Raw genomic sequence first — 12061 nt, forward strand, 5'->3', positions numbered from 1 at the left:
CAGCACTAGAGAGGAACATAAAACAGGAGCAAGGCGCCTTTCAATCCTTTGAAATCATAGGCCAAAATAGAGTCCTTCTTCTGGGAGCCACTTTATTACTTAGTGCTCACACAGACCCTGTGCTTAAAGTCAGTCTTCTCTTAAGTGCACTGGGCCTGTTTCAGAAGACATGGGATCTGACTCCAGCTTCACAGTGTGTAAGTCTCTCAGTAATGCACAGGTTGTTTGTACACCTGAATTCAGTTTTCTCTTGAGAAAATAAGAGGGACATAGCTTTGTGAGGGTCTGCTTTCATGAGGCATTAATCAGAGATTTATTGGCTTTTGAACACTGTTAACCTAGCACCATAAAGACAACTTAGTCTTCCACGGGGAGGACTTGTCCCTCTGTGGGACAATCAGTTCCCTCATCACTTTATGCCCAGCAGAAGCACAGCAAATACAGGGTCTGCAAACTTTATTTATAGGGCAGCTAGTCATTGAGGCTCCACAGATCATACACTCCCTGTTACAGCTAACTACCCCTGTAGTGCCTATGTAGTGTGAAAGTGGCCACACAAAATACTTGAATGTAGAGAACAGACATGTTTCACTGAAATTTCTGGAAAACTGGAATTGCACGTATAGTTTACGCTCTTACTTTGATTTTTTTTTCTCCTAGCATTTTAAGGTGTGAAAATTGTCCTTCTCAGCCAGGCATTGGTGGCTCATGCCTTTAATCCCAGCACTCAAGAGGCAGAGGCAGGTGGATCTCTGTGAGTTTGAGGCCAGCCTGGTCTACAGAGCGAGTTCCAGTACAGCCTCCAAACAATACAGAGAAACCCTGTCCTGAAAAATCAAAAAAAAAAAAAAAAAAAAAAAAGGAAGAAAAGAAAAGAAAAAAGAAAATTACCCTTCTCATTATTTTTTAATTCTTTTGTTTCTTGGTAGTCCAGGCTGGTCTGGAACTCACTGTGTCATCCAGGTTGGCCTGCAACTTGTGGCAGCCTTTTAAAAAGTTCCTCCCAAGTGTATGAGCCACCACACCCAGCTCAGAATATGGAAGCTGTTCTTACTGCACAGGATTTCCAGAAACAGACGAGGCATTACATTTAACTTGATGTGGATACCAATTAAATTATACAATTGGGAGGGATTTTTAAATTTATTATGATAATTGTGTAAGATATTTTCAAGTAATTTTACTTGAACAGACAATATTTATTTGATAAATTACTGTCATGATGTGACACGAGGTAAAACACATTGGGTTCTTATCAACAATGTGGAATCTTAGTTCATTTCTGGATGCATTTAAAAGTGGACTGGAAAAATGGAAAAAGAATGTATGTATCAAGGGAAAGTTGATGAGGTGATCATATAATGAAGCCTGCTTGGTGTCATGGAAACTTACGAGACCACAGACTTGGTCCATTGCAAATTCATGTTATCTCTTGTTGTTTGGGCTTCCAATGCTGCTTGTCAGTGCTTTATTTATCCGTTGTTTGTTAAATTCCTTTCCAGTTCCTCAGAGCAGCTGTTGTAGATTTTCTTTGCTTGCCACTTCCAACATTATCATGCCTCCACCCTGAGCACAAGCCAGTTTTCAGTCCATCCTGGGAGCTCCTACGGGGTTCTCCTCTTGTCCTTGGGTGTCTTAGCTGCCTTCCTGCCGCACACCTCACTGTTTACTTCACTCCTATCACAGGGAAAAATGGGTATCTTGATTTCTATGACTAAATCATCTCTGTGTTTTCACAAGTGCTGTTTCTTTTTAACATTTTCCATAAAACTGTTCAGTGTTCTTCAGCCCTGTGCCATCCCTTCAAGCCTGTCAGTCACTGTCTTTTTGAGACAGTCTCATGTAACCTAGGCTGGTTTCAAACTCACTACGTAGCTGTGGAGTGTTCCCATCCTGCAGCAGGTATCAAATGAGAACACCGAGGCTTACATTAATTGCAAATGCACAGCAGGTAGCTCAGGCTTGTTACTAGCTAGTGCTTACGTTTAAATTAACCCATGTTTCTTATCTATGCTTTGCCACGTGGCTGGGAACCTTTTCTCAGCGTGGCATGTGCATCTTGCTTCCCTGAATCTCCTTGTGACTCTTCTCACTCTGCCCTTCTTCATCCCAGCATCCGTGGTTTGGTCGCCCGACCTATTAGACGTCATGCCCGCTACTGGCCAATCAGCATTTTACTAAACCAGTTTGAGTGACAAACCTTGACAGTGCACAAGAGGATTATTCCACAGCAGAGATGTCCTTAAGTTCCTGATCTCCCTGCTTCCTCGTTGGGTTCACAGGTATAGGCTTCCATGCCCAGCTTCTCTCTCCTCTGCTGACTTGCTCATGCCTTCTAGTCCCTAGAATAAGACCCCACCCAGACTTTCAGCACGGATGCCTCAGGCCAGTGAGCTTTTGCCCTCATTGGTGGGTACTGGCCTGTATCACCCTTTTACTTATACCTTAAAGCAACCAGAATCTACAGCCAAATGAATACATTTCTAGGCCTCCTTGTTTAATAGACCAGCCAAAGGCACATAAAACATTTTCAACAAAATCAAAGAAGAAAATCCCCCTAACCTAAAGAAGGAGAAGCCCATCAAGGTACAAGAAGTATTTGGAATACCAAATAAATAAATTAGACCAGAAAATAAATTCCCCTCAGGACATAATAGTCAAACTTTAAACTTACAGAAGAAAGAATATTTAAAAAAATTCAAGGGAAAGAGACAAAATAACACATATAAAGGCAGACCTAGCTATCCCTGCCCTCATCCACACCTTCTCCATTTCTACTCAGAAAAGTACTGGCCTCCCTTGCATATTAGCTAGTCATGGCGTGTCAAGCTGCTCTAAGGCTAGGCACCTCCTCTCCTATCAAGGCTGGATGAGGCAACCCAGTAGGAAGGAAGGGTGCCAAGAGAAGGTAACAGAGTCAGAGACATCCCCTGTTCCCACTGTTAGGAGTCCCACAAGAAGGCCAAGCTACACAACTAAAACATGTGCCGGGGGCCTAGGTCAGTCCCACGCAAACTCTCTGTCAGTTTGGTCTCTCTGAGCTTCTATTAGCCCAAGTTAGTTGATTTTGTGGGTTTTCTTGTGGTGTCCTTGACCCCTCTGGCTCCTACAATATTTCTCCCCCTCTTCCACAGGATTCTCTGAGCTCCTTCCTAGTGTTTGTCTGTGGGCCTGTGCATCTGTTTCCATCAGTTTCTGGGCAAAGCCTCTCTGATGATAGTTAGGCTCAATGCCCATCTATGAGTATAGCAAAATATCATTAGGAGTCATTTCACTGACTTTTTTTTATTGGCAGTCATGTTTGGTTCTATCCTAGGTCTCTGGGCTGTCCACCGTTGGGGTCCTAGCCCTCCAGGCAGTGCCAGGTGTGGATCCCCTCTTCAGGCTCGGGACTCAAGATGTATTTATCATTGTTAGCTACTCCCACTAATTTCTGTGCCATCTGTACACCGGCATATTCTACAGGCCACAGCACAGTATAGAATAAGGGACTGGGGGAGACAGACAGATCTTCCCAGGACAGGGAAGTAGGATAAGTATGGATAGATAGATGGATAGATAGATAGATAGATAGATAGATAGATAGATAGATAGATAGGAGGTGGGATAGAACAGGATGATTAAGTGGAGAGAGGGGGATTATGTAGCCTTCACCCATGTGCTAACATCTTTGTTACACTGCATGGTACCAAAAGGAATGTAAAGACCAACTCAGCCACAAACCTTTTGATCTACAATAGTGTCATGTCTGCAGGTTATGTTAATGCAATAGCAGCCAAAAGTTTGTAGGAGTAACCAACCAACCAATATCTGAGAACCTGAGACTAGATAGACCAGGGACTGAGGGTAAAACCAAATACTATTGTTAAAAACAACCACAACAGCAGCCAAAACAAAACACAACAAAACAATGATTCTAATGACATTCTGATATACTCATAAATCCTCCCGCAGCAGATGGGAACAAACACAGAAACCCACTGCAGACGTTATGCAGAGAGTGAGAGACCTTCGAACATTCAACCCTAAACAGGATGTCCCCATCAGATCCCTCCTGTCAGGGCTTGGGGAACTCTAAAGAAGAGGAGGCAGGAAGACTATAAGAGCCAGAGGGTGTGCTTCCATCCCAAGAAAATAAATCCCTCCAAATCAACATGATAGATGCACATATGAACTCACAGAGACTAAGGCAACATCCATAGGGCCTGCATCACTCTGTAAAGGATGTGCTCCCAGAGTTGAAAGGAGTAGAAAGATGCCCCCATTTCCAACACAGGAGCAATCTTCAACTGATAACCGCATGCAAATAAAAATTTAGCTTCCTGTGGTGATATATTATTTATGATTTGTTACAGTTTGCCTGAGGATTCAGAGAGCAAAGCTAGCCTCAAACTATGGAGATCAGGCAGTGGTGATACACACCTTTAGTCCCAGGACTCAGGATTAAGAGGCAGACAGATTTCTGAGTCCTAGACTACCCTGGGCTACTAGAGAGTGAATCAGAGCTCATGCCTTTATTCCCAGGATTTGAGAGGTATAAATGGTAGAGGTGTTCAGTCTGAGATTAGTCTCTAGCCATGATGAACAGAGCACAGTAGTCCGAGTGAATCTGAGGGGCAGTTAAGCCAGGAACAGTCTGAGGATCACCTCTTTTGTCTGAGCTGAGTTAAGAGCTAGTGTCTGACTGCTTGGCTCTTCTGATCTTCAGCTTGAAGCCTGAACCCCAGTATCTGTCTCTGGGTCTTTTATTTATTGTATTACAGTTTCCTCCAAGGGGGTCTCTGCTTTTAATGGTAGGCTTCATGCCCAGCAGTTGATGTCCTACAGAAACTTCTTTGTCATTTAGAAACCATCCTTGCTTGTCTGGAACACTCCTCCACTACTGGGGAATGACTTGCAGGCTGCCACCCGATAGTGGTTAGCTGTGAATGGAAAGTCTGAGGATCTAGTAGCTACTCAGTCCCACAAGGTGGGGTGTCCCAGATGGTGTTTTATATATGCTGGAGTCCCAAAGAAGCAGGCTCCAATGCCAGTGCTGATAAGGTATGGGCAAGCAGGCTAAGAATGAGCAATCTCTTCTTCTTCTATTGCCTTTGTATCTTGTATAGGCTCCCAGCAGACGGTGTGGCCCAGATTATAAAGATGTGTCTCCCCCCTCAAGATCTGGATTAAAAGTGTGTGTCCTTTAGTCTCAAGATCTGGACCAAAGGCTTGTCTTCCTGCCTCAAGAAGTGTGCCCTCCATTTCTGGATTGTAGTTCATTCCAGATATAGTCAAACTGATAACCAACAATAGCCATCATACTGTGGAACCAATCAGTGTCTAAGAACAGAAATATTGTTGAGTAAATGTGCTTCGTGTACACGGTGGAACTTTTTTCAGCCATAAGAAAAGAATAAAGTTGTGTGCTTTGTTGGAAATGAATGCAAATAGAGATAATTACATTAAGCAAATTGATCCAGCCTCAGAAAGACAAATATCATATTGTTCTCTCATTTGTGGTTCCTAGATTTTATATAGTCACGTAAAATGGTGAATGTACACACTAAGTGGAAGTAGAAGTAACATTGTCTACAGGAGCCAAAGGGGAATTAAGGGGAGGGACAGGGGCACAGAACGGTGGGGGTGGAGAGGGGTAGGGTGGGTGGTGAGGGGAAAAATGTGCTCGCCATACAATAATACACACCTGCAAGAAAAATAACAAAAGTAAAATAAATCCTACCCTAGAAAACAAAACAACAACAAAACTTGAACAACCATCTTTCCATTCGGATTACTCCTGTCTGATTCTGCCGTGTAGCCCTGGCAGTCCTGGAACTTGCTGTGTAGACCAGGCTGGCTTCGAACTCAGAGCGTCACCTGCCTCTGCCTCCCTGGCGCTGGGACTGAAGTTCTGACTGCGCTAACTACTGGTCTTTATAAAGGAAGCACCACCTCTTTGGCGTGGACTCTCGAAGTGATTCTTGACTAGCTCCTTTTTCTTGCCTTTGACAGGTGATGCTCGTTCTGGCGCATTCACGGTCAGATGGGTTCCTCTGTCATCTTCTCATGGGTGCTCAGGTTTTAACCGTACACTTCAGAGATTCGTAGTGTCCTCTTTTCCCACCTCCCCCGCCCCTCCCTCCCTCCTTCCTCTTTCCCTCCCTCCCTCCTTCCTCTTTCCATCTTTCAGCAGGTTGTCGGTTCATATAGCTCAGCCTGACCGCACACTCCTCTATGTGGCTTAGGCTGGCCTCACACCCATGATCCTCCTGCCTCAGCATCCCAGTCACTGGCATTGCTTATGCCTCAGGCTCGGCAGGCTCGGCTGCTTTTGCTTCTCACTCAGCCACCCTGCTGGTTCTTTCCAACAGCTCTTTGTCTTTGAGTTCGTCCAATCACGTCCCTCCTGCAGCAGCACCTCAGTGCTCAGTTGTAACAGCCATCAGTTGTGGAGGGCTCAGCAGGGTCAGGTTCCAGCCTGAGTAGCCTGCACAACAGTCTCCAGTAGAACGTGTTTCTCATTCCCTACGTAAATACCATGGCGTCACCGCAGTCACGGGTGTCACTCGTGCCCTGCTTATCAGGACTACATTGCTTTCATTTCTCATGCGTCTACATATCACTTACAATGCTGATGTTTAAGTCCTGCCTCCTCTGCTGAGCTGAAATGTGTTCATGGATTAGAGCTGTACTGAAGTGTCCGGGGTGAGGGGTTGGAAGATGGCCCAGCCCTTACGAAGTGTTCCCTGCTCTTGCAGAGTATCTGGCTTCAGTTCCCAGCACCCATGTCAGTCCGGCAGCTCTCAACCACTTGTAACTAACTCTGCCTTGAGGGGACTCCAACACCCTCTGAGAATACCTGTACTCAAGCACACGGACCTGTGCACTTATTTAGAATTTAAAGGGAAACGAGCCTTCACCTGGGCATGGTGGGTATACAATGTTAATCTCCGTACTTGAAAGCAGAGGTGGGTGGATTTCTTTGAGTTCAGTACCAGGGTGGTTTAAATAGTGAGTTCCAAACCAGCCTTATTGAGATGCTGTCTTAAAAAAATATCCAGGAGAATAATTCAAATAAGTTTGATATATTTTCCAATTATGATTTTAAAAATTCCACAAAAATTCAACTCCAGAAAAGGAAGCATTAGCTTTCTCTAAAGCAGCAGATGATCTCAAATTATATCATATTTTCTGGGATTTAATTACTGCTGGAAACTGAAAGGCTGTGACCACAAGAATGGGGCCATTCCCACGAGTTCTGACTTGGAGTAAACAGGAAATACAGTACCAGAGCTCTGGCAGGAGACGTCCAGAGCAGGAGAGCTTGCCTTCATGAAACATCAGGTTCTGGGGTTTGGAGCGTTTTCCTCCTGCTTGCTAAGTCTTTGCCATCATTTCCTGTTACCTAGCTACTGGGAGACTCTGCGACAGTAGCTCCTACACCACAGGAAGTGTTGATGAAAACCACATGTCACAAAACTAGAAGCTGCTGCAGCAGCATGTCCTGGATGGACAAACGGGGCTCTCCGTCCATGTGGCCAGGCAACGAAGCTGCAGGGTGACAATGAAGAGAACTGGAGAAAAAATCTTCTTAGGATCGGTTACGTTCTCTGCCTTGGCTACTCTGAATCCTCATTGCTTTGCTCATGGGAAGGTGGTGCAACTTGAAGACACAGTCAGCAAGGCAAATCAGTTTCTCCCTGGGAGGCTTGATTCAGCCAGATCAGGCCCCGCAACACCAGAGATGCCATCTCTGCCTCCCGTAGGAGCTTTTCTTGGGACCCAGCTTCTGTGCGTATGTTCACTCTCCGGCTTGGCTCTCCTCATGAGCACTTAGAACTTAGGGTTAGTAAAACGTAATATAAAAGAAAAGAAGAAGTACAATTAAAGGCCTCCGAGAGTCGCTGGCGACAGTTAAAATGGAGGTGGAAAGAGAAGGTGGCGTAGGAAGGAACAGTGTTAGCTGCAGTTCTAGGACGCAGGTTGACATATAATATAGGTACTTGGTGAACTCGGGGGATGGCTAAGGCTATACCTTCCAGGAGGATATTTCAGGCCAACATTAGGCGCATATAAATCCACACACCTCCCAAAGCTGTTTAAGGCACTTTAGTCAATAGAATGTACTCTCCCACTAGTGCAAGAATAACACTTATTTTTGGCACACACACTCCAAAGAGAACTGAAATCTTTTAAAACACCCAATGCTACAAAATAAAATAAAAAGCTTTTGTAAGCCTTCCAACTCTGCATGTCAGCACTGTGCCCATCCAGGGGAGCCTATGATGTGCCTATCTTGTGGGTGTTTTCTTTTTGGCACACCTTTCATTGAGATTGGTGTACTATTTTTTTTAAAGCTAGTTCAAAGGACAGTGACATTTCATCGTGTTTTAGATTAATTGTAATTGAACTCAGCCAAAAGTAATGCTTTTGCAAGCAAGGTGTGGGTAGAATTCCCTTTCAGTGCTTAAAAGTGCAACAGTGGAATGAACTTTAGCCACAACGTCTGCCTGTGTGCCAAACTGTTCCCCACCATGACGATAATGGACTGTCTCTGAACTGTAATCCAGCCCCAACTTAATGTTTTCTTTATAAGGGTTGCAGTGGTCATGGTGTCTCTTCCCAGCAATAGAAACTTAGCTAAGACCCATTAAAGTCTTGGTAGTTATTTGTTTACATGGTATACATATTGCACATTTTATGTTACGAGACTATACAGTTCTTATGACAGGAGTTATAATTTGTGACATGACATATTTCTTTTAGTGGTGAGTAAAAGGCTACTTACCCTTTCGTGACATCATCCCACTCTTTGCCCTGCAGACAAGAAATTCTTCCTGATATTTCAAAGCATCCATTGAGAGCATTGTGATAGACCTGTCATCTGCAGTGTTCAAAGAACAGGAGACTCTTTCTTCTGCCCAAACCACATGGTTTGATTGGAATTGTGAGCTATGAATAGAAATTAATTCCAACTTGTGATTTCCTGCTTATCTATAAGGAAAAGACTAAAACCTAGCATTTTACCTGATGGCATTTTACCTGAAGGCATACACCTAGAGCAGCACCGACATTTCTTATTCACAGCTGCTGGTAGGTTTTGCCTCAGCTGTGTTGCAAAGTTCATTTAAGTAATTGATGTATGGCTTCTGTTTATCACTTCAAAGTGAACGATAATTGCTGACATGTGTGAAGGCTCTTCTATTATAAAATATGGTTTATCTTTTCTGCCATTGAAAATGATTGTACTTCAATTGCACCATTCCTGGGTCAAAGAAGAAATAAAAAAAGAAATTAAAGACATCCTAGAATTCAATGAGAACAAAGGCACAACACACCCAAACCACAACGAGGGAAGTTCATAGCACTAAGTGCCCACATGAAGAAACTGGAGAATAGTTACACTAGAGAATTAACAGCACAGCTGAAAGCTCTAGAACACAAAGAAGCAAACTCCCCCAGGAGGAATAGACGCCAGGAAGTAATCAAACTGAGGGCTGAAATCAATAAAGTAGAAACTAGGAAAACAATACAAAGAATCAATGCAATGAAGAGTTGGCTCTTGGAGAAAATCAACAAGATAGACAAACCTTTGTCCAAACTTACCAAACAGCAGAGTGTAAACATGCAAATTAACAAAATCAGAAATGAAAAGGGGGACATAACAACGGACTCTGAGGATATTCAGAGAATCATCAGGTAATACTTTGAAAGCCTGTACTCCACAAAATTCGAAAATTTAAAGGAAATGGACAATTTTCTGGATAGCTACCACTTGCCAAAATTAAATCAAGAACAGATAAGCAGACCTATAACACCTATGGAAATAGAAGCAGTCATTAAAAGTCTCCCAACCAAAAAAAAAAAAAAAGCCCAGGTCCAGATGGCCTCAGTGCAGAATTCTACCAGAAATTCAAAGAGCAGCTTATACTAATTCTTCTCAAAGTATTCCACACACTAGAAGCAGAAGGGTCTTTGCCAAACTCTTTCTATGAGGCTTCAATAACCTTGATCCCCAAGCCACACAAAGACACAACTAAGAAAGAGAACTTCAGACCAATATCCCTCATGAACATTGATGCAAAAATACTCAATAAAGTACTGACAAATCGGATCCAATAATACATCAAAACAATCATTCACCATGATCAAGTAGGTTTCATCGCAGGGATGCAGGGATGGTTCAACATATGAAAATCCATCAATGTAATCCACCATATAAACAAGCTGAAAAACAAAAATCACATGATCATCTCACTAGATGCTGAAAAAGCCTTTGACAAAATCCAACACCTCTTCATGATAAAGGTCTTGGAGAGGTCTGGGATAACAGGAACATACCTAAACATAATAAAAACTATATACAGCAAACCAACAGCCAACATCAAACTAAATGGATAGAAACTCAACACAATTCCACTAAAATCAGGAACAAGACAAGGCTGTCCACTCTCTCCATACCTTTTCAATATTTTACTGGAAGTTCTAACTAGAGCCATATGACAACAAAAGGAGATCAAGGGGATACAAATTGGAAAGGAAGAGATCAAACTTTCAGTATTTGCAGATGATATGATAGTTTACATAAATGACCCAAAGAACTCTACCAGGGAACTCTTACAGCTGATTTACACCTTCAGCAAAGTGGCAGACTACAAGGTCAACTCAAGAAAATCAGTAGCCCTACTATATACAGATGATAAAAGGGCTGAGAAAGAAATCAGAGAAACTTCACCCTTTACAATTGCCACAAACAACAGCCGGGCGGTGGTGGCGCACGCCTTTAATCCCAGCACTCGGGAGGCAGAGGCAGGCGGATCTCTGTGAGTTTGAGGCTGGGCTGGACCGACAGCCTCGAAAACAATACAGAGAAAAAACCCTGTCTTGTAAAAACCAAAAAAATAAAAAATAAAACAATTGCTACAAACAACATAAAATACCTTGGGGTAACACTAACCAAATAATCTAGCCAAAAGCAATCTACAGATTCAATGCAATCCCCATTAAAATACCAGCACAATTCTTCACAGACCTTGAAAGAACAATAATCAACTTTGTATGGAAAAACAAAAGACCCAGGATAGCCAAAACAACTTATTCAACAAAGCAACATCGGGAGGCATCACCATCCCTGATTTCAAGTTCTATCATAGAGCTATAGTCCTGAAAACGACTTGGTATTTGCATAAAAATAGACAGACCAATGGAATCGAATTGAACACCCTGATATTAATCTATACTTATATGAACATCTTATCTTCGACAAAGAATCTAAAAATATACAATGGACAAAAGAAAGCATCTTCAACAAAAGGTGCTGGCATAACTGGATGCTGACATGTAGAAGACTGCAGATAGATCCATATCTATCACCATGCACAAAATGGTCAAAATGGATCAAAGACCTCAAGATAAATCCAGTCACACTTAAACTCTTAGAAGAGAAAGTGGGTGGTACCCTTGAACGAATTGGTACAGGAGACAGCTTCCTGAACATAACACCAGTAGCACAGACAGTGAGGTCAACAATTAATACATGAGACCTCCTGGAACTGAGAAGCTTCTGTAAGGCAAAGGACACAGTCAGCAAGACAAAAAGACAGCCCACAGAATGGGAAAAGATATTCACTAACCCCACATCTGACAGAGAGCTGATCTCCAAAATTTACAAAGAACTCCAGAAGCAAGTCTCCAAAACACCAAAGGATCCGATTAAAAAGTGGGCAACAGAACTAAATAGAGAATTCTCAATAGAGGAGTCTAAAATGGCTGAGAGGCACTTGAGATAGGGCTCAACATCCTTAGCCATCCAGGAAAAGCAAATCAAGACAACTCTGAGATACCATCTTACTCCTGTCAGAATGGCTAAAATCAAAAACACCAATGACAATTTATGCTGGAGAGGTTGTGGTGAAAGGGGAACACTCCTCCACTGCTGGTGGGAGTGCCAACTTGTACAGCCACTTTGGAAATCAGTATGAAGATTCCTCAGAAAAATGGGAATAAACCTACTACAAGACCCAGCCACTTCACTCTTAAGCATATACCCAAAAGATTCACACTCGTACAACAAGGACAT

At 42.9% G+C, this 12061-nt stretch overlaps 1 long non-coding RNA gene across 1 annotated transcript; it reads right to left on the reverse strand.

The window, feature by feature from the left end:
* Positions 1–1124: 1124 nt before the first annotated feature.
* Positions 1125–9243, reverse strand: LOC110342311. Its single transcript, XR_002384341.1, has 4 exons — positions 9025–9243; positions 8771–8934; positions 2201–2342; positions 1125–1677 (listed from the first exon to the last, which is right to left on the reverse strand). It is a non-coding gene; the product is annotated as an uncharacterized LOC110342311 (long non-coding RNA).
* Between the last annotated feature and the right edge of the window lie 2818 nt (positions 9244–12061).

The sequence above is a fragment of the Mesocricetus auratus genome, unplaced genomic scaffold, assembly GCF_017639785.1.
Source record: "Mesocricetus auratus isolate SY011 unplaced genomic scaffold, BCM_Maur_2.0 Super-Scaffold_100011, whole genome shotgun sequence".
NCBI classification, from domain to species: Eukaryota; Metazoa; Chordata; class Mammalia; order Rodentia; family Cricetidae; genus Mesocricetus; species Mesocricetus auratus.